The following is a 24,000-nucleotide window of genomic DNA, read 5'->3' as shown; positions in this document are numbered from 1 at the left end:
AGTCGCAGAGGTCGCAAAAGAGTCCAGAAGAGGGACAGAGAGAAAGCCTGCAGACAAGGCGTTCGAAGGAAGACTATGCCTGTATAGGAATCACAGAGACAGGAATCCACTCCGGGATGATTAAGGCTAAACCCCCACTTGGACGGTTAGATCTGGGCGCGTAGAGGATCTTGTAGCCCTCAAGGAGGAGAGTGTCAAAGTTTGTGACAGAGCTGGCCGTGAACCAAGTCTCGGTAAGACTGAGGACATCGAGGTTGAGTTCTTCCAGGAGGCGGCAGATGTCAGAGGAGTGTTTGACAGCCGAGCGAGAGTTGAAAGTGGCAATATGGAGAAGGTTGCCAACCTTGAAAGACTTCCAGGGAGGGGTACAAATCAGAGGTACGTCCTGCAGAGGCGTATAAGGAGCTCGAGGGGAGGCAGAAGAGGAAGGAGTAGAGGGCAAGGTAGCCAGGGAGGAGGCAAAGGTGGAAGGCAAGGAAGTCAGAGGGGAGCGAGAGGAAGTTGATGAGTCACAGGAAGCGTCTATCAAAGAGGATGAGGTTGGCCTGAGGACCTCGGACCAAGACGGTGCCATTAAGGTAGAGATAAATGATTACCTTGGAGGAGTGGAAGGTGTCCAGGAGGGCCTCCCACCGAGTGCCACAATTAATGGGAAAAGAAGAGAATGGAAAGAGCACAGAGACCATATGAGGAGTCTATAGGTCTGGCGAAGAAATGATAACAAGGATGTCGGTGAGAGTCTGTCTGGAGGATGCGCTAGTGTAGGTGTCAGCGATAGGGAGAACCGGGTTAGAGACCAAGATATCCTTTTTGAACTTTTTTCTGCCAGACTTAGTGAGAAGGGTAGGATAGTCAATTGAGAAACAGAGAATATAGGAGAAGCAGAGAGTGCCATAGGTGATGTTTAGCAAAGGTGAAAACAGTGGATCAAGTAATTCCTGAGTGTGCTCACTCAGCAATGACTTGATCCGTTGGGTTGCCTTTTGTGAGAAGTGGAAGTTAGTATGGAGGTGTTGGCAGAGAATGTCATGATCAACGAGGTCAAACGCTACTTATAGGTCGAAGAGTAGCAGGATGGCAATATTTCCAGAGTCATGGATGCTGTTGAGTTGGATTTTGCGATCCAAAAGTGCTTTTTCGGTCCTGGGCTTGGGTCTGAAGCCCGATTGTCTCGATGCAAGAAGCTGATGTAGGTCAAGAGAGATTTGGATTTGGGAATATGCAAAGCGGTCTAGGATCTTGAGGAGGATGGGAACTGTGGTTATGGGTTGGTAGTTGGTGGGGAGGATGTGGTCAAGGGACATTTTCATAATCAGGGGCGACACCTAGGCAGTTTTGAGGCAGGGAGGGACTTTGTTAGAAGAGAAAGAGGCATTTACGAAGTTGGCAAGAAACAAAGATTAGGTGAAAACCCAATCATACAGCCGCTCTCTGGAATCCCATACTGGGTTTTATATTAGTTGTAATTTCACTATGTATAGTTCCTTCGATCCAATTCTTGAAAAAATACAAAAGTCAAATATATAGTGATTTTTCAATGTTGAAAATTATTTAATAGAAAGAAGTGACTAGTAGCCACCAAAATTGTTCTTCGTGAGGAAGAGATTGCCATAAATCACTCTATCTGAAGACTTATTTTTGTGCCAATGCATTTCGGAATATAACAAATTCCTTCATCAGGGCAAGTCTAAAACAAACACATAACATTCACATGCAATTGTGCCAACCATCCCAAGATTAATATCCAATATAGAATAATTCCCACATTAGAAACAACATAAGTATATAAATATCAGTATGAACAATCATCATCCAAATAGTTGAAAAAATATGAAGGTAAACACATACCCGACAATGTAATGAGCCGGATCAGAAGGCAGGTCAAAAGATATAAAATAAGAAACAAATCAGTACAAAGGCAAGTAAAGTTATCCTATAACAAAATGGAGGGAATCGGGTCCATTACCTGATGTAGGTGAGTAATGGCGAAATCTATGTTTCAGAGGTCAGGCTGCTCCACCGTGTACGGCGAGTAGGTGCTGTGAATGGTAAAGTGAATATATATAAAGGACCTATTCAAAGTGTAGCTAAACGCTAAATAGAAATAAACAGGCGTGAATTGTAACTCACCATATGTAAAGAACGAAGCGGAGAAGTTCTCTCACCGTCTGCTCAAAGCAGACTGTCTTTGTTGCATCGGCGCGTTGCCGAGCAACCTGGTTTAATAAGACACGTGATTGAAGGCAGAATGTCCTCCTTGCATCGGTGCGCAGCCAAGCAACTCAGTTGTGTAAGACACGTGATCACGGCTCTATGAACACGAGCCGTGACCCGTGTCCGAGAACTGATCAATAAACTCAATATGATCAAAATATCTAATTACTGGACCTCCTGGGGCAGTAATGATAAAAGTCATCGCCTAAGAATCAAAAAAGAAATAAGTAATCTGTCATCCATGGACATAGAAAAAATACTAAGATTGAATGAACCCATTTGGATAAAAGTAATGGCTGTTATATGAGCACCTCAGATGAGGCTATACTAATTATGAAGGTACCTAAGCAGGATGGATGGAGCCTAGGGAGCAACCCTAGGGCTGTACCTTATATTAATAGTATGTGCCTTAATGCCGCTAGTGGTGTCGTCTAGACAGACGGCACCTCGGGTCCTGGGGGAACTCCAGGATGCGCAGCATGCAGGACATCTTTTAAACATGGGAAACAGCTCTTGTTCATATACATTCAAGTGACCCTCAACATTCAGGTCATATACGTACTGGTGTCAATCTAAACCAAATGATGCTAAATGCAATGTAAGAAAACAATTAGAAAAAACAATTAGAGAAAACAGTGAAAGTTGATCTCCTCATTTAACCCATTGGGTGCCAGACTGCCAAGTTTGTCAATCCAATATGTCTCTCTGCGACTCAAACGTTGGCATAAATCCTCATGAGGGCTGTTCTTGGTTAAAGCTTCCAAAATTACAAATTTTATTTGGGACACGTTATGTCCATTGGCCATCCAATGTCGTGCCACAGCTGAATTAATGTTTGCATTACGAATACAAGATCGGTGTTCACCCCACCTCAATTTAGCTGTTCGGGTTGACTGTCCCACATAAAATTTCCCACACGGGCATTTAATGCCGTAGATGATATTACTACTGTCACATGTAGCAAAAGTCTTAAGCATAATCTTCTGCCCCGTCCTTGGATGGTTAATGGAGTTTCCTTTAATAACAAAATTACAGTTGACACACTGTAAACAAGGATATGTCCCAGTTCGATGTGTCATAGGTTCCCTGACTGTAGGTTTCGTCTGCACCAATTCATCCCTTAGGTTCCTACTGCGTTGGTATGCAAAGATTGGTCTTTCACTAAAAATATCTTGAACTCGAATATCATTCTTGAAAATCTCCCAATGCTTCATAATAGTTTTCTTGATTTTGTTACTTTGCGTAGAGAACTTGGATACAAATACTGGTGACTTCAATTCTCTCTTACTTTTGGGATTCTGTTCTGATAATAGAATCTCTCGTGATATGGCATCAACTCTGTCAGATGCCAGATCGAGTTCACCCTGCTTATATCCCCGGGCCAGAAATTTTTCTTTCATTTCCATCTGTTGCATTCTGTAGTCTTCAGGATCACTCACTATTTTCTTGACCCTAAGTAATTGGCTGTACGGTAGATTCTTCAGTAGGCTCGGCTGATGGAAGCTGAGTCGGTGCAGGAGATTATTCCGATCAGTCTCTTTCCGAAACAGTGAAGTGCTGTAGATAGTGAGTTGTTTTCTGACTTGTACATCAAGGAATGTTATGGTTTCATCTGAGATCTCTCTAGTGAACTGTACCCTTTGGTCGATGCTGTTTAGATACACAAAAAATGTTTCAAAAGACTCTCTGGTTCCTTTCCAAATTCCAAAGATGTCGTCTATGTATCTCGTCCAGATGCGGATGCCCTTGTTCCATTCCTGTTTATTCAATACATGGTCTGTTTCAAATTTATACATGAAACTGTTGGCATATGAGGGTGCCATGGTAGCTCCCATTGAAGTCCCTGCAGTTTGTAGAAAAAATTGGTTGCCATATTGAAAATAGGAGTTCTCAGCAATGAATTGTAATAATGCCAGTATGAATTCCTTCTGGGCCCGTATCTCGGGTGCTTTCAGTAACAGCCATTCTACAGCCTCCATTCCCAGGTCGTGGGGTATAGAGGTGTATAAACTCTTCACGTCTATAGTAAACAACAGATCTTCAGGCAAAGGTGTCAATGAGCTAAGCTTTTGCAGGAAGTGGGTGGTATCCCTTGTGTAGGTGTTGCTCTCTTGTATCAATGGCTGTAGGAAGAAATCTATATAAATCCCTAAAGGTTGGTTGATGCTCTTTATCCCTGCAACAATTGGTCTACCTGGTGGTTTGATGGCATCTTTATGGATTTTTGGCAGCGTATAGAAATTAGGTATTCTAGGATGTTCTTTCGAGAGAAATTTTTGTGTATGCTCGTTGATCCAATCCAATTCAAATGCTTTATCTAGGAGGCTCTTCAAATTCTGTTTAATCGAAAGGGTGGGGTCATGGTCCAAACTAGCATATGTAGTCTGGTCTTGGAGCTGTCTTCTACATTCAGCATCATAGTCACATGTATTCTGAATAACCAAGGCTCCTCCCTTATCTGCAGGACGAATGGTAATACTCTTGTCACTAAACAGGTCTCTAATCAATCTCATCTCGTGTGGTTTTAAGTTCCTGTACGGAGGATTTCTGTAGCTGATACGTTCAAGGTCCCGAGTGACTAGTCTCTGGAATATTTCTATGGATGGTACTGTAATGGGTGGAACAAACCCACTTTTGACTCTAAATTCTTGAAAGTCTGGAATCTCGGTCGGACTTTCTTGTGTCTCCAACTCGTTAAAGAAGACTTTAAGTTTAAGTTTACGAACAAACTTATATAGTTCTATCTTCGTGTCAAACAAGGTGGTACCGTAAGTCGGTACGAAGCTGAGACCTTTCTGTAGAGTCTCTTCCTCTGCCTTGTTGAGTCGCCTCCCCGAAATGTTAACGACTAACTTTTCTTCTGCTGTAATCTCGTTAGGGGTTTGTTTCTTGTGTTGCCTCCTCCCCCTGCGGGTTCTTTTCGGCGGGCGCCTAAAAAAGATACAGCAGACGGAGCTTGTGCCAAAGGGCTTGTTGTCTGTGCAAGATTCTCTGTGGTTTGTTCTGCTGGAATATCAGACTCTCTCTGGGCTTCTGAATCGGAACTGGAGGTATTGTCAGATGTGTATCCAAAAGGTTTCTTTGGTGCTGCTCGGCCGTATTTGTCCATCCAGGTGTATACCTCGTCATTGATATAATCATAGGTATCCCTCTTGAATTTTTTAATCTTCTTTTGCTCCAATTCAGATTTGTAGTTCTCAAGTTTAGTGTTAATCTCTAGTAGTAAAGTGTCATATTCCTCTCTTCCAAGTGTATCAACTAATTCCTTCTCTATCTCCTGAATTTCTGTACCCAGGGTTGTTAAATTCTTTGATAACTCTTGGATAGTTAGCAAGATGAGGTCCAGTGAACATTTATTCAGTATAGATTCCCACCTTCGAACAAACTCTTTACTCTCTTTGCATAGGGTCGGTCGGAGCTGTATGCGAAGCCCCCTTGGGATGCGTTGGTTTTTGAAATATCGTCCAAGGGTAATTGCGTGTAATTTCCTGTTTATCTCCTTTCGTATAAGATACTCTAATTGTTTAATTCTTTTGGCCGGATCCTTTGGTGTAGTACCATGAGCACCAATAGACGTTTCGCTAATGAGTTCAAGAATGGCAGATGCTTCCTCAGTTGAGAAACCTAAAGTTTCTGCACATATGTTGGATAAACCTTCAATGTCCTCAAATGACATGTTCAGTATGTTGGGTAATCTTTTTTGAAATTGTGTGCCACCACTGCTGTGTGTCTCACCAAAAGAGGGAAGGAAAGAAGCAGGAAGCAAATTTGAGTGGGCACCACAGGAGTATCGAATCCTTCTGGCGTTATCAAAAGTTTCTAGTGTGATAAGTCTTTGTTAGGAAGTTAGATCCTCTATGCAGGAGCTGGCTGAAAAAGGCCTGGAGACACCCAAACCCAAAAAATACAGCAAGAAACAAAGATTAGGTGAAAACCCAATCATACAGCCGCTCTCTGGAATCCCATACTGGGTTTTATATTAGTTGTAATTTCACTATGTATAGTTCCTTCGATCCAATTCTTGAAAAAATACAAAAGTCAAATATATAGTGATTTTTCAATGTTGAAAATTATTTTATAGAAAGAAGTGACTAGTAGCCACCAAAATTGTTCTTCGTGTGGAAGAGATTGCCATAAATCACTCTATCTGAAGACTTATTTTTGTGCCAATGCATTTCGGAATATAACAAATTCCTTCATCAGGGCAAGTCTAAAACAAACACATAACATTCACATGCAATTGTGCCAACCATCCCAAGATTAATATCCAATATAGAATAATTCCCACATTAGAAACAACATAAGTATATAAATATCAGTATGAACAATCATCATCCAAATAGTTGAAAAAATATGAAGGTAAACACATACCCGACAATGTAATGAGCCGGATCAGAAGGCAGGTCAAAAGATATAAAATAAGAAACAAATCAGTACAAAGGCAAGTAAAGTTATCCTATAACAAAATGGAGGGAATCGGGTCCATTACCTGATGTAGGTGAGTAATGGCGAAATCTATGTTTCAGAGGTCAGGCTGCTCCACCGTGTACGGCGAGTAGGTGCTGTGAATGGTAAAGTGAATATATATAAAGGACCTATTCAAAGTGTAGCTAAACGCTAAATAGAAATAAACAGGCGTGAATTGTAACTCACCATATGTAAAGAACGAAGCGGAGAAGTTCTCTCAGCGTCTGCTCAAAGCAGACTGTCTTTGTTGCATCGGCGCGTTGCCGAGCAACCTGGTTTAATAAGACACGTGATTGAAGGCAGAATGTCCTCCTTGCATCGTTGCGCAGCCAAGCAACTCAGTTGTGTAAGACACGTGATCACGGCTCTATGAACACGAGCCGTGACCCGTGTCCGAGAACTGATCAATAAACTCAATATGATCAAAATATCTAATTACTGGACCTCCTGGGGCAGTAATGATAAAAGTCATCGCCTAAGAATCAAAAAAGAAATAAGTAATCTGTCATCCATGGACATAGAAAAAATACTAAGATTGAATGAACCCATTTGGATAAAAGTAATGGCTGTTATATGAGCACCTCAGATGAGGCTATACTAATTATGAAGGTACCTAAGTAGGATGGATGGAGCCTAGGGAGCAACCCTAGGGCTGTACCTTATATTAATAGTATGTGCCTTAATGCCGCTAGTGGTGTCGTCTAGACAGACGGCACCTCGGGTCCTGGGGGAACTCCAGGATGCGCAGCATGCAGGACATCTTTTAAACATGGGAAACATCTCTTGTTCATATACATTCAAGTGACCCTCAACATTCAGGTCATATACGTACTGGTGTCAATCTAAACCAAATGATGCTAAATGCAATGTAAGAAAACAATTAGAAAAAACAAATAGAGAAAACAGTGAAAGTTGATCTCCTCATTTAACCCATTGGGTGCCAGACTGCCAAGTTTGTCAATCCAATATGTCTCTCTGCGACTCAAACGTTGGCATAAATCCTCATGAGGGCTGTTCTTGGTTAAAGCTTCCAAAATTACAAATTTTATTTGGGACACGTTATGTCCATTGGCCATCCAATGTCGTGCCACAGCTGAATTAATGTTTGCATTACGAATACAAGATCGGTGTTCACCCCACCTCAATTTAGCTGTTCGGGTTGACTGTCCCACATAAAATTTCCCACACGGGCATTTAATGCCATAGATGATATTACTACTGTCACATGTAGCAAAAGTCTTAAGCATAATCTTCTGCCCCGTCCTTGGATGGTTAATGGAGTTTCCTTTAATAACAAAATTACAGTTGACACACTGTAAACAAGGATATGTCCCAGTTCGCTGTGTCATAGGTTCCCTGACTGTAGGTTTCGTCTGCACCAATTCATCCCTTAGGTTCCTACTGCGTTGGTATGCAAAGATTGGTCTTTCACTAAAAATATCTTGAACTCGAATATCATTCTTGAAAATCTCCCAATGCTTCATAATAGTTTTCTTGATTTTGTTACTTTGCGTAGAGAACTTGGATACAAATACTGGTGACTTCAATTCTCTCTTACTTTTGGGATTCTGTTCTGATAATAGAGTCTCTCGTGATATGGCATCAACTCTGTCAGATGCCAGATCGAGTTCACCCTGCTTATATCCCCGGGCCAGAAATTTTTCTTTCATTTCCATCTGTTGCATTCTGTAGTCTTCAGGATCACTCACTATTTTCTTGACCCTAAGTAATTGGCTGTACGGTAGATTCTTCAGTAGGCTCGGCTGATGGAAGCTGAGTCGGTGCAGGAGATTATTCCGATCAGTCTCTTTCCGAAACAGTGAAGTGCTGTAGATAGTGAGTTGTTTTCTGACTTGAACATCAAGGAATGTTATGGTTTCATCTGAGATCTCTCTAGTGAACTGTACCCTTTGGTCGATGCTGTTTAGATACACAAAAAATGTTTCAAAAGACTCTCTGGTTCCTTTCCAAATTCCAAAGATGTCGTCTATGTATCTCGTCCAGATGCGGATGTCCTTGTTCCATTCCTGTTTATTCAATACATGGTCTGTTTCACATTTATACATGAAACTGTTGGCATATGAGGGTGCCATGGTAGCTCCCATTGAAGTCCCTGCAGTTTGTAGAAAAAATTGGTTGCCATATTGAAAATAGGAGTTCTCAGCAATGAATTGTAATAATGCCAGTATGAATTCCTTCTGGGCCCGTATCTCGGGTGCTTTCAGTAACAGCCATTCTACAGCCTCCATTCCCAGGTCGTGGGGTATAGAGGTGTATAAACTCTTCACGTTTATAGTAAACAACAGATCTTCAGGCAAAGGTGTCAATGAGCTAAGCTTTTGCAGGAAGTGGGTGGTATCCCTTGTGTAGGTGTTGCTCTCTTGTATCAATGGCTGTAGGAAGAAATCTATATAAATCCCTAAAGGTTGGTTGATGCTCTCTATCCCTGCAACAATTGGTCTACCTGGTGGTTTGATGGCATCTTTATGGATTTTTGGCAGCGTATAGAAATTAGGTATTCTAGGATGTTCTTTCGAGAGAAATCTTTGTGTATGCTCGTTGATCCAATCCAATTCAAATGCTTTATCTAGGAGGCTCTTCAAATTCTGTTTAATCGAAAGGGTGGGGTCATGGTCCAAACTAGCATATGTAGTCTGGTCTTGGAGCTGTCTTCTACATTCAGCATCATAGTCACATGTATTCTGAATAACCAAGGCTCCTCCCTTATCTGCAGGACGAATGGTAATACTCTTGTCACTAAACAGGTCTCTAATCAATCTCATCTCGTGTGGTTTTAAGTTCCTGTACGGAGGATTTCTGTAGCTGATACGTTCAAGGTCCCGAGTGACTAGTCTCTGGAATATTTCTATGGATGGTACTGTAATGGTTGGAACAAACCCACTTTTGACTCTAAATTCTTGAAAGTCTGGAATCTCGGTCGGACTTTCTTGTGTCTCCAACTCGTTAAAGAAGACTTTAAGTTTAAGTTTACGAACAAACTTATATAGTTCTATCTTCGTGTCAAACAAGGTGGTACCGTAAGTCGGTACGAAGCTGAGACCTTTCTGTAGAGTCTCTTCCTCTGCCTTGTTGAGTCGCCTCCCCGAAATGTTAACGACTAACTTTTCTTCTGCTGTAATCTCGTTAGGGGTTTGTTTCTTGTGTTGCCTCCTCCCCCTGCGGGTTCTTTTCGGCGGGCGCCTAAAAAAGATACAGCAGACGGAGCTTGTTCCAAAGGGCTTGTTGTCTGTGCAAGATTCTCTGTGGTTTGTTCTGCTGGAATATCAGACTCTCTCTGGGCTTCTGAATCGGAACTGGAGGTATTGTCAGATGTGTATCCAAAAGGTTTCTTTGGTGCTGCTCGGCCGTATTTGTCCATCCAGGTGTATACCTCGTCATTGATATAATCATAGGTATCCCTCTTGAATTTTTTAATCTTCTTTTGCTCCAATTCAGATTTGTAGTTCTCAAGTTTAGTGTTAATCTCTAGTAGTAAAATGTCATATTCCTCTCTTCCAAGTGTATCAACTAATTCCTTCTCTATCTCCTGAATTTCTGTACCCAGGGTTGTTAAATTCTTTGATAACTCTTGGATAGTTAGCAAGATGAGGTCCAGTGAACATTTATTCAGTATAGATTCCCACCTTCGAACAAACTCTTTACTCTCTTTGCATAGGGTCGGTCGGAGCTGTATGCGAAGCCCCCTTGGGATGCGTTGGTTTTTGAAATATCGTCCAAGGGTAATTGCGTGTAATTTCCTGTTTATCTCCTTTCGTATAAGATACTCTAATTGTTTAATTCGTTTGGCCGGATCCTTTGGTGTAGTACCATGAGCACCAATAGACGTTTCGCTAATGAGTTCAAGAATGGCAGATGCTTCCTCAGTTGAGAAACCTAAAGTTTCTGCACATATGTTGGATAAACCTTCAATGTCCTAAATTACATGTTCAGTATGTTGGGTAATCTTTTTTGAAATTGTGTGCCACCACTGCTGTGTGTCTCACCAAAAGAGGGAAGGAAAGAAGCAGGAAGCAAATTTGAGTGGGCACCACAGGAGTATCGAATCCTTCTGGCGTTATCAAAAGTTTCTAGTGTGATAAGTCTTTGTTAGGAAGTTAGATCCTCTATGCAGGAGCTGGCTGAAAAAGGCCTGGAGACACCCAAACCCAAAAAATACAGCAAGAAACAAAGATTAGGTGAAAACCCAATCATACAGCCGCTCTCTGGAATGCCATACTGGGTTTTATATTAGTTGTAATTTCACTATGTATAGTTCCTTCGATCCAATTCTTGAAAAAATACAAAAGTCAAATATATAGTGATTTTTCAATGTTGAAAATTATTTTATAGAAAGAAGTGACTAGTAGCCACCAAAATTGTTCTTCGTGAGGAAGAGATTGCCATAAATCACTCTATCTGAAGACTTATTTTTGTGCCAATGCATTTCGGAATATAACAAATTCCTTCATCAGGGCAAGTCTAAAACAAACACATAACATTCACATGCAATTGTGCCAACCATCCCAAGATTAATATCCAATATAGAATAATTCCCACATTAGAAACAACATAAGTATATAAATATCAGTATGAACAATCATCATCCAAATAGTTGAAAAAATATGAAGGTAAACACATACCCGACAATGTAATGAGCCGGATCAGAAGGCAGGTCAAAAGATATAAAATAAGAAACAAATCAGTACAAAGGCAAGTAAAGTTATCCTATAACAAAATGGAGGGAATCGGGTCCATTACCTGATGTAGGTGAGTAATGGCGAAATCTATGTTTCAGAGGTCAGGCTGCTCCACCGTGTACGGCGAGTAGGTGCTGTGAATGGTAAAGTGAATATATATAAAGGACCTATTCAAAGTGTAGCTAAACGCTAAATAGAAATAAACAGGCGTGAATTGTAACTCACCATATGTAAAGAACGAAGCGGAGAAGTTCTCTCAGCGTCTGCTCAAAGCAGACTGTCTTTGTTGCATCGGCGCGTTGCCGAGCAACCTGGTTTAATAAGACACGTGATTGAAGGCAGAATGTCCTCCTTGCATCGTTGCGCAGCCAAGCAACTCAGTTGTGTAAGACACGTGATCACGGCTCTATGAACACGAGCCGTGACCCGTGTCCGAGAACTGATCAATAAACTCAATATGATCAAAATATCTAATTACTGGACCTCCTGGGGCAGTAATGATAAAAGTCATCGCCTAAGAATCAAAAAAGAAATAAGTAATCTGTCATCCATGGACATAGAAAAAATACTAAGATTGAATGAACCCATTTGGATAAAAGTAATGGCTGTTATATGAGCACCTCAGATGAGGCTATACTAATTATGAAGGTACCTAAGTAGGATGGATGGAGCCTAGGGAGCAACCCTAGGGCTGTACCTTATATTAATAGTATGTGCCTTAATGCCGCTAGTGGTGTCGTCTAGACAGACGGCACCTCGGGTCCTGGGGGAACTCCAGGATGCGCAGCATGCAGGACATCTTTTAAACATGGGAAACATCTCTTGTTCATATACATTCAAGTGACCCTCAACATTCAGGTCATATACGTACTGGTGTCAATCTAAACCAAATGATGCTAAATGCAATGTAAGAAAACAATTAGAAAAAACAAATAGAGAAAACAGTGAAAGTTGATCTCCTCATTTAACCCATTGGGTGCCAGACTGCCAAGTTTGTCAATCCAATATGTCTCTCTGCGACTCAAACGTTGGCATAAATCCTCATGAGGGCTGTTCTTGGTTAAAGCTTCCAAAATTACAAATTTTATTTGGGACACGTTATGTCCATTGGCCATCCAATGTCGTGCCACAGCTGAATTAATGTTTGCATTACGAATACAAGATCGGTGTTCACCCCACCTCAATTTAGCTGTTCGGGTTGACTGTCCCACATAAAATTTCCCACACGGGCATTTAATGCCGTAGATGATATTACTACTGTCACATGTAGCAAAAGTCTTAAGCATAATCTTCTGCCCCGTCCTTGGATGGTTAATGGAGTTTCCTTTAATAACAAAATTACAGTTGACACACTGTAAACAAGGATATGTCCCAGTTCGCTGTGTCATAGGTTCCCTGACTGTGGGTTAAATGAGGAGATCAACTTTCACTGTTTTCTCTAATTGTTTTTTCTAATTGTTTTCTTACATTGCATTTAGCATCATTTGGTTTAGATTGACAGCAGTACGTATATGACCTGAATGTTGAGGGTCACTTGAATGTATATGAACAAGAGATGTTTCCCATGTTTAAAAGATGTCCTGCATGCTGCGCATCCTGGAGTTCCCCCAGGACCCGAGGTGCCGTCTGTCTAGACGACACCACTAGCGGCATTAAGGCACATACTATTAATATAAGGTACAGCCCTAGGGTTGCTCCCTAGGCTCCATCCATCCTACTTAGGTACCTTCATAATTAGTATAGCCTCATCTGAGGTGCTCATATAACAGCCATTACTTTTATCCAAATGGGTTCATTCAATCTTAGTATTTTTTCTATGTCCATGGATGACAGATTACTTATTTCTTTTTTGATTCTTAGGCGATGACTTTTATCATTACTGCCCCAGGAGGTCCAGTAATTAGATATTTTGATCATATTGAGTTTATTGATCAGTTCTCGGACACGGGTCACGGCTCGTGTTCATAGAGCTGTGATCACGTGTCTTACACAACTGAGTTGCTTGGCTGCGCACCGATGCAAGGAGGACATTCTGCCTTCAATCACGTGTCTTATTAAACCAGGTTGCTCGGCAACGCGCCGATGCAACAAAGACAGTCTGCTTTGAGCAGACGCTGAGAGAACTTCTCCGCTTCGTTCTTTACATATGGTGAGTTACAATTCACGCCTGTTTATTTCTATTTAGCGTTTAGCTACACTTTGAATAGGTCCTTTATATATATTCACTTTACCATTCACAGCACCTACTCGCCGTACACGGTGGAGCAGCCTGACCTCTGAAACATAGATTTCGCCATTACTCACCTACATCAGGTAATGGACCCGATTCCCTCCATTTTGTTATAGGATAACTTTACTTGCCTTTGTACTGATTTGTTTCTTATTTTATATCTTTTGACCTGCCTTCTGATCCGGCTCATTACATTGTCGGGTATGTGTTTACCTTCATATTTTTTCAACTATTTGGATGATGATTGTTCATACTGATATTTATATACTTATGTTGTTTCTAATGTGGGAATTATTCTATATTGGATATTAATCTTGGGATGGTTGGCACAATTGCATGTGAATGTTATGTGTTTGTTTTAGACTTGCCCTGATGAAGGAATTTGTTATATTCCGAAATGCATTGGCACAAAAATAAGTCTTCAGATAGAGTGATTTATGGCAATCTCTTCCTCACGAAGAACAATTTTGGTGGCTACTAGTCACTTCTTTCTATAAAATAATTTTCAACATTGAAAAATCACTATATATTTGACTTTTGTATTTTTTCAAGAATTGGATCGAAGGAACTATACATAGTGAAATTACAACTAATATAAAACCCAGTATGGGATTCCAGAGAGCGGCTGTATGATTGGGTTTTCACCTAATCTTTGTTTCTTGCTGTATTTTTTGGGTTTGGGTGTCTCCAGGCCTTTTTCAGCCAGCTCCTGCATAGAGGATCTAACTTCCTAACAAAGACTTATCACACTAGAAACTTTTGATAACGCCAGAAGGATTCGATACTCCTGTGGTGCCCACTCAAATTTGCTTCCTGCTTCTTTCCTTCCCTCTTTTGGTGAGACACACAGCAGTGGTGGCACACAATTTCAAAAAAGATTACCCAACATACTGAACATGTCATTTGAGGACATTCAACATATGTGCAGAAACTTTAGGTTTCTCAACTGAGGAAGCATCTGCCATTCTTGAACTCATTAGCGAAACGTCTATTGGTGCTCATGGTACTACACCAAAGGATCCGGCCAAACGAATTAAACAATTAGAGTATCTTATACGAAAGGAGATAAACAGGAAATTACACGCAATTACCCTTGGACGATATTTCAAAAACCAACGCATCCCAAGGGGGCTTCGCATACAGCTCCGACCGACCCTATGCAAAGAGAGTAAAGAGTTTGTTCGAAGGTGGGAATCTATACTGAATAAATGTTCACTGGACCTCATCTTGCTAACTATCCAAGAGTTATCAAAGAATTTAACAACCCTGGGTACAGAAATTCAGGAGATAGAGAAGGAATTAGTTGATACACTTGGAAGAGAGGAATATGACACTTTACTACTAGAGATTAACACTAAACTTGAGAACTACAAATCTGAATTGGAGCAAAAGAAGATTAAAAAATTCAAGAGGGATACCTATGATTATATCAATGACGAGGTATACACCTGGATGGACAAATACGGCCGAGCAGCACCAAAGAAACCTTTTGGATACACATCTGACAATACCTCCAGTTCCGATTCAGAAGCCCAGAGAGAGTCTGATATTCCAGCAGAACAAACCACAGAGAATCTTGCACAGACAACAAGCCCTTTGGCACAAGCTCCGTCTGCTGTATCTTTTTTAGGCGCCCGCCGAAAAGAACCCGCAGGGGGAGGAGGCAACACAAGAAACAAACCCCTAACGAGATTACAGCAGAAGAAAAGTTAGTCGTTAACATTTCGGGGAGGCGACTCAACAAGGCAGAGGAAGAGACTCTACAGAAAGGTCTCAGCTTCGTACCGACTTACGGTACCACCTTGTTTGACACGAAGATAGAACTATATAAGTTTGTTCGTAAACTTAAACTTAAAGTCTTCTTTAACGAGTTGGAGACACAAGAAAGTCCGACCGAGATTCCAGACTTTCAAGAATTTAGAGTCAAAAGTGGGTTTGTTCCACCCATTACAGTACCATCCATAGAAATATTCCAGAGACTAGTCACTCGGGACCTTGAACGTATCAGCTACAGAAATCCTCCGTACAGGAACTTAAAACCACACGAGATGAGATTGATTAGAGACCTGTTTAGTGACAAGAGTATTACCATTCGTCCTGCAGATAAGGGAGGAGCCTTGGTTATTCAGAATACATGTGACTATGATGCTGAATGTAGAAGACAGCTTCAAGACCAGACTACATATGCTAGTTTGGACCATGACCCCACCCTTTCGATTAAACAGAATTTGAAGAGCCTCCTAGATAAAGCATTTGAATTGGATTGGATCAACGAGCATACACAAAAATTTCTCTCGAAAGAACATCCTAGAATACCTAATTTCTATACGCTGCCAAAAATCCATAAAGATGCCATCAAACCACCAGGTAGACCAATTGTTGCAGGGATAGAGAGCATCAACCAACCTTTAGGGATTTATATAGATTTCTTCCTACAGCCATTGATACAAGAGACCAACACCTACACAAGGGATACCACCCACTTCCTGCAAAAGCTTAGCTCATTGACACCTTTGCCTGAAGATCTGTTGTTTACTATAGACGTGAAGAGTTTATACACCTCTATACCCCACGACCTGGGAATGGAGGCTGTAGAATGGCTGTTACTGAAAGCACCCGACATACGGGCCCAGAAGGAATTCATACTGGCATTATTACAATTCATTGCTGAGAACTCCTATTTTCAATATGGCAACCAATTTTTTCTACAAACTGCAGGGACTTCAATGGGAGCTACCATGGCACCCTCATATGCCAACAGTTTCATGTATAAATTTGAAACAGACCATGTATTGAATAAACAGGAATGGAACAAGGACATCCGCATCTGGACGAGATACATAGACGACATCTTTGGAATTTGGAAAGGAACCAGAGAGTCTTTTGAAACATTTTTTGTGTATCTAAACAGCATCGACCAAAGGGTACAGTTCACTAGAGAGATCTCAGATGAAACCATAACATTCCTTGATGTACAAGTCAGAAAACAACTCACTATCTACAGCACTTCACTGTTTCGGAAAGAGACTGATCGGAATAATCTCCTGCACCGACTCAGCTTCCATCAGCCGAGCCTACTGAAGAATCTACCGTACAGCCAATTACTTAGGGTCAAGAAAATAGTGAGTGATCCTGAAGACTACAGAATGCAACAGATGGAAATGAAAGAAAAATTTCTGGCCCGGGGATATAAGCAGGGTGAACTCGATCTGGCATCTGACAGAGTTGATGCCATATCACGAGAGACTCTATTATCAGAACAGAATCCCAAAAGTAAGAGAGAATTGAAGTCACCAGTATTTGTATCCAAGTTCTCTACGCAAAGTAACAAAATCAAGAAAACTATTATGAAGCATTGGGAGATTTTCAAGAATGATATTCGAGTTCAAGATATTTTTAGTGAAAGACCAATCTTTGCATACCAACGCAGTAGGAACCTAAGGGATGAATTGGTGCAGACGAAACCTACAGTCAGGGAACCTATGACACAGCGAACTGGGACATATCCTTGTTTACAGTGTGTCAACTGTAATTTTGTTATTAAAGGAAACTCCATTAACCATCCAAGGACGGGGCAGAAGATTATGCTTAAGACTTTTGCTACATGTGACAGTAGTAATATCATCTACGGCATTAAATGCCCGTGTGGGAAATTTTATGTGGGACAGTCAACCCGAACAGCTAAATTGAGGTGGGGTGAACACCGATCTTGTATTCGTAATGCAAACATTAATTCAGCTGTGGCACGACATTGGATGGCCAATGGACATAACGTGTCCCAAATAAAATTTGTAATTTTGGAAGCTTTAACCAAGAACAGCCCTCATGAGGATTTATGCCAACGTTTGAGTCGCAGAGAGACATATTGGATTGACAAACTTGGCAGTCTGGCACCCAATGGGTTAAATGAGGAGATCAACTTTCACTGTTTTCTCTAATTGTTTTTTCTAATTGTTTTCTTACATTGCATTTAGCATCATTTGGTTTAGATTGACACCAGTACGTATATGACCTGAATGTTGAGGGTCACTTGAATGTATATGAACAAGAGATGTTTCCCATGTTTAAAAGATGTCCTGCATGCTGCGCATCCTGGAGTTCCCCCAGGACCCGAGGTGCCGTCTGTCTAGACGACACCACTAGCGGCATTAAGGCACATACTATTAATATAAGGTACAGCCCTAGGGTTGCTCCCTAGGCTCCATCCATCCTACTTAGGTACCTTCACAATTAGTATAGCCTCATCTGAGGTGCTCATATAACAGCCATTACTTTTATCCAAATGGGTTCATTCAATCTTAGTATTTTTTCTATGTCCATGGATGACAGATTACTTATTTCTTTTTTGATTCTTAGGCGATGACTTTTATCATTACTGCCCCATGAGGTCCAGTAATTAGATATTTTGATCATATTGAGTTTATTGATCAGTTCTCGGACACGGGTCACGGCTCGTGTTCATAGAGCCGTGATCACGTGTCTTACACAACTGAGTTGCTTGGCTGCGCACCGATGCAAGGAGGACATTCTGCCTTCAATCACGTGTCTTATTAAACCAGGTTGCTCGGCAACGCGCCGATGCAACAAAGACAGTCTGCTTTGAGCAGACGCTGAGAGAACCTCTCCGCTTCGTTCTTTACATATGGTGAGTTACAATTCACGCCTGTTTATTTCTATTTAGCGTTTAGCTACACTTTGAATAGGTCCTTTATATATATTCACTTTACCATTCACAGCACCTACTCGCCGTACACGGTGGAGCAGCCTGACCTCTGAAACATAGATTTCGCCATTACTCACCTACATCAGGTAATGGACCCGATTCCCTCCATTTTGTTATAGGATAACTTTACTTGCCTTTGTACTGATTTGTTTCTTATTTTATATCTTTTGACCTGCCTTCTGATCCGGCTCATTACATTGTCGGGTATGTGTTTACCTTCATATTTTTTCAACTATTTGGATGATGATTGTTCATACTGATATTTATATACTTATGTTGTTTCTAATGTGGGAATTATTCTATATTGGATATTAATCTTGGGATGGTTGGCACAATTGCATGTGAATGTTATGTGTTTGTTTTAGACTTGCCCTGATGAAGGAATTTGTTTTATTCCGAAATGCATTGGCACGAAAATAAGTCTTCAGATAGAGTGATTTATGGCAATCTCTTCCTCACGAAGAACAATTTTGGTGGCTACTAGTCACTTCTTTCTATAAAATAATTTTCAACATTGAAAAATCACTATATATTTGACTTTTGTATTTTTTCAAGAATTGGATCGAAGGAACTATACATAGTGAAATTACAACTAATATAAAACCCAGTATGGGATTCCAGAGAGCGGCTGTATGATTGGGTTTTCACCTAATCTTTGTTTCTTGCTGTATTTTATGGGTTTGGGTGTCTCCAGGCCTTTTTCAGCCAGCTCCTGCATAGAGGATCTAACTTCCTAACAAAGACTTATCACACTAGAAACTTTTGATAACGCCAGAAGGATTCGATACTCCTGTGGAGCCCACTCAAATTTGCTTCCTATTTACGAAGTTGGCTCCAGCAGGTGCTAAGGTGGCTGAGCAGAGTTTGACAATGTGGGCAGGACAAGCATCACCTTTACAGTTGGATTGCTTGATGTGCAGGCTAGTATTGGTAATATCCTCTGGGGATACAGGGTAGAAGTGGAAGGGATGAGGGAGGAACAGGCAGGGAGGGGTGTATGCAAGAGGGGTTTGGCTTGAAGTTGGTGTTTCTTGGTGTCGATTTTGATATTGAGTGAGTTGATCTGATCAGAAAAGGCTGCCTGAATGTTAGAACACCAGGCTTTGTCGATTTGGACACGTGAGGGGGAGGGATTTTCCAACTCTTTGAGGATGGCGAAGAGTTGTTTTGCACTAGAGTTGACTTTGGTGATCTTCAGGGGTGTACAGGTCTATAGGGAACTTTGGAGATTTCCCAGTAGGCGTCCTCACCCTTTGCCTCTTTTATGTGGTAACCTCTTTTATTACCATAGGAAAAGGTTTGGGCTTGCTGAAAATGTGTAATATGAGGTCACTTTGAAAATGATTTCCAGGGCCTCTTTCGGTTTCCAGTCCAACCCTGGGTGATCTTGGTGCTGCAGAAATTGTCTTTAGTCGTATGAGGGTGTTTTTGTATGTTTTGGAGGCTGTGAGGTAAGAAACGAGGTTTGAGGGTGTGGGGGTTTGCCCCCATATGCGTTCCAAAGCTTGTTTGCGCTGGCGCAGAGAGGCATGTTCGTCAGAAAACCAACTCTTGTCTGGTCTACATGGTTTGGGGGTACAAGGTTTGAGGGAAGTATGTTAGCCTATAGTAAGTGTGAGGGCATTGAGGATCAGAGCGAAGTTTTCTTGAGAGTCATTAGTTGAAGGAGAGTGCATGCAGAGGAATTTAGACAGGTTGTAGATAGGCTGTCTTCTGTAAGCCTACGGGTGTTGCGGATGAGAATAGTAGGCAGTGGAATGGCTGGGTTGGGAGGCATGAGACAACTGGATCTCAATGAGCGAGTGGTCGGACCAGGGCACATGGAAGATGCACTTGATAGTGACATTAGAGTTCAGTGTGAGAATCTAGACCATGGTGTGTCCTTTAATGAGGGTGGCGGAGTGGATGAGTTGGGAGAAATGCATCTCGTTGAGAGACATCGTAAGGTCATTGGCTCTGGTATCAGTGACATCATTGAAACCTAGATTGCAGTCTCCTAGGACTAAGAATTGGGTTGCTGGTTTGATAAGAGAGGCAAGAAAGAGAGGTATGTCAAGTTCTGGGCCATTCTGGTGATTGGGTTTGAGGTAGATGATCCGGAAGTTGACGGTGGATTGCGGGTTATTGAGAAGTTTGGCCAAGAGTAGTTAATATTCTAGTTATGGAGGGGTGCAAATCTCCTGAAAGGCCAAGGGAGATTTGATGATGAGGGCGACATCCCCTCCTGCTTTGTCTAACCTATCAGATCGCAGGATGGTGTAATTCTGTGGCATGCTAAACTGTGTGTGCGCTCCAATAATATTTACCTGTGCGTTTGCATGCTTTCAAAGTGCATGTACTGGCTATAAACTCAAACTACTAATAGAGGACTCTGAGCCACATTTAATATAATATTTCAGGCAGCTGCACAGCATTTTAAGATTAAGATGCATAAAAACATTAAAGGTCTGTCCATCGAGCCAGCTCCGAACAAGGCAGTAAGATCACGGATTGAGAAGAAATTCAAGCCTACATACGCTGCAAGATTCAGTATACACAAAGAGTGAAGGCAAGGGTGGGTGTGGCAAGCACAAGTCAGCATTCTGAGATAGATAAATGACACATTACAGTGCCTGTCTAGTACGAGGTGGGGACTAGTAGTTTTACATGTTTGGAATAAGTCAATAGTTTCATCATTCTGAGGTAAACAAGAATACGATTAAGCGGACGTATAGCAACCAGTGTGGACATCTGCACATTGGGTATGTGGCCAATCATCCAACCCATGAGACAAAAGCTTGATAAATGAAAAGGATCTTCATCACAGGTTCTGGGCCTCACTAAACTATTGTAGTTGTTAAGACGTTTCCAGATCCCCCTATAAGAGCAGGGTCTCGTATGATGGTGTGTTTTTGAGCTCCAGGCAGCCACTACCCAGAGCATGGCCACCTAAAGAAAACCCTGGGCATCTTGATTTATTTATTTCAGGAACCATTGACTAGTTAGACCATCCATTGTATACCGATTTTGCGCTCGCAACAGAGCCACAAAACGTGTTGTTTTCAAATGTGATGCAAAATTTAGGAAATGGTGCTAAAAAGGTGCAACACTTATTTATTTTTTTCCTTCTGCCACTCATTTTCATTAGTCTAATAACAAACAAATCAGTGTCAATTTCTTTTATTGTAAGGTTACAAGGACCATCCATATTACAAAGCAAGCCCTGCATATCATTTATACCAAGGAAATAAACCTGCAAAAGCTCGTTTGCAATCATTAGGCACAATAGAAGCACCAGCAATGGATTTCTAGGAGCTCCCTATTGAAATTTAAATGAACTCGAAATGCCTCAGAATGTGCAGGTTTTGGGCCACAATCTTTCTTTTTTGCTGACGCACAAATGTGAAATCAATGCCACTATATCCAAGGGGTTCTGACATGACATAACACAACAGCCGTATTTGTATAGCGCGCGTTCACCCCCAAATCGGCATCTTGGGGATAATAACAGATGTTTATTGTTGCCCAACTTAATGGTATTCATTTTATCGACCTCGGAAGGATGAAGGGCTGAGTGGACCTGCAGGGATTCGAACCTGTGACCATGAGGTCTACTGGGCAGAATTGCAGACAGTACCCTCTGGGAACACCACACACAATTAGGACTACAGGTGTAAGCAAAAACCAACCTTTGGTATAAGTCAGTACCACACACTTTGGGTAGCGAGCTGAGCAGCCAGGCTTATCTCAAGAGGGAATGTGAGCAGTAAAAGAAGTTACAGAGAAGTATCACAATCACAGTGGTTCAAGTAGACACATACACTCAAGGTTTCTTGGTAAAAATACATACACATTTATTTACACAGTCATTTAGAACACTTTCTCTAGTAGAAATCAATTCAATATTAAACACCAATATACTACAGCATCAAAATCCAAGTTATAAAGTCAGTTTGCGCTCCCCTGAAAAAGGAGCCAAATAGCACTTCAGTACTTTTAAATAGGAATAAAAAGCATAGGTCTGTACAAAGGGTTAGAAAACACTTCTTTTAGATAATGCAAAGGTTCAATTTACCATGAGGGTCAGTTCGATTTAATAGGCCAGGCCAAAGTCAATAGTATAGTGTTCTTGGATAGGACAGCACAGTTCTAGTACAAATGAGAAGTCTTGGTAGAAGTCTTTAGAAGTAGTTCAGGCAATGAAGATAGATATGCTGGTTCACAAGCTGTTTAGGCCTGCGAGTTGGGAAAGTTTCACAAACTTCCACTGCAAGAGTTGGGATCTCTCAACCATATGACACAGTACCTTAAAGTGGAGCAAAAAGATGCAGCTGAAGACGTTGGTTCCTGGCAGGTCCTGCAGGTCTCGCTGTTCCTGAGCCTCAGTCGTGGGGACACGAGGGAGGACGTCAGGGGACTCCTGCACAGCACAGGATCGCCGTCAGAGCAAACAAAATGGCGTCACTTCAGCTCAAGTAACTGTGGCTTCCAAACACAAACTGGTGTCCTTCCCCCTGGTTAACCTTAACCAGCTCCGAGAATGGTATCCAGGCATTTGCTGAGTTGATTGGTCACACCAACTCAAAGGGAAAAGCCGTCCTTGAAGGGGCTTATCTGTCGATTGGAGATCTGGCCATTCAGGGTTGCAGCAGGGCTTCACCGGGCAAACCAACGGTACAGTGGTTGCAGCAGCCGTCCTCTTCCAGCTCGTCTTCGGTTCTTTCGTTCCAGTGGTCGACTCTGCCTTCCAGTCCTGGAGACTCGCCTTTAAAACAGTTTTCTCCCATTCATCCAGCCTAGCTGCCACTCACCCAGCAGGTTGGCTGTCCTTGCCGGACAGTCAGCCAGCCAATCACGCCAGAGTGCATTTGGGTCTCCTAGGAGACTAAGCACAGGGAGTTTCGGGCACCTCCTTCACTTACTCCCGCCACCCCAGACACTCAGACGCCATGGGCGGACTTCAGTCCTGAAGCCCGCCAAAGGCTCACGAACAAAGGGACCAAACCTGGTTTGGCGCGCAGAGTAAAACACCAGAAGGACCTTTCCACAAAGAAACAGCGAAAAAAGATGACCGGTGTCTGTTTTTACAGAGGGGTCTTGGGCGCCATATTGAAAAACATGGCGGCCCCGATTTTTAGCTACCGGTGTTCGCGGTCGAGGAAAATCATGGTAGTTCGTTATAAAACCACTGTCACCAGCCATTTCAATACAAAGGGGTAGCCTTTGACAGCTACAAGAGTGTTTAGACATAGGGGATTATAAGTAACCCCTCCAGCACTCTATAGAAAGACAGTTTGTGCTGGGTCTTCGAATTTAAAAAGACTAGTAAAGTCAATTTCACTTTACATTCGAGGGGATTGGGTCCTCCGACGTATTCCATATCTATGACAGTAATCACCACAGCTGTGCTGCTTCGGAAAATTTTCTGCGTCCTGCGTCGATGACGTCGATACGCCGTCCTCGAGGACCTCCTCTGACGGCTGACGTCACCCGATGTGATAAGTAGGACGCACGACGCCTGTAGCCTCAGTTCTGTTTTTTCTGCGAACGTGTTCGCTTCGTGAATCTCGGTACGCCTCGACTCTTTGGAGTTTCTGTTGTTCATCTCGGTTCTTCGAACCTGTTTGTGTACGATTTCTTCGTGAAGATGTCTACCTCGTCTTCCACACCGCGTCCGGGCTTTAAGAAGT

At 41.9% G+C, this 24,000-nt stretch overlaps 1 protein-coding gene across 1 annotated transcript in view; it reads left to right on the top strand.

Moving 5' to 3' along the window:
* The window catches only part of SPG11 (SPG11 vesicle trafficking associated, spatacsin), a 1,688,331-nt gene that overhangs the window by 873,832 nt on the left and 790,499 nt on the right, over positions 1-24,000 (top strand). The window lies entirely within an intron of this gene.

This window comes from Ambystoma mexicanum, chromosome 11, assembly GCF_040938575.1.
Source record: "Ambystoma mexicanum isolate Mex_15411 chromosome 11, UKY_AmexF1_1, whole genome shotgun sequence".
Taxonomy (NCBI): Eukaryota; Metazoa; Chordata; class Amphibia; order Caudata; family Ambystomatidae; genus Ambystoma; species Ambystoma mexicanum.
The sequence above is the reverse complement of the archived record's forward strand: the minus strand, read 5'-3'. Positions and strand labels throughout refer to the sequence as shown.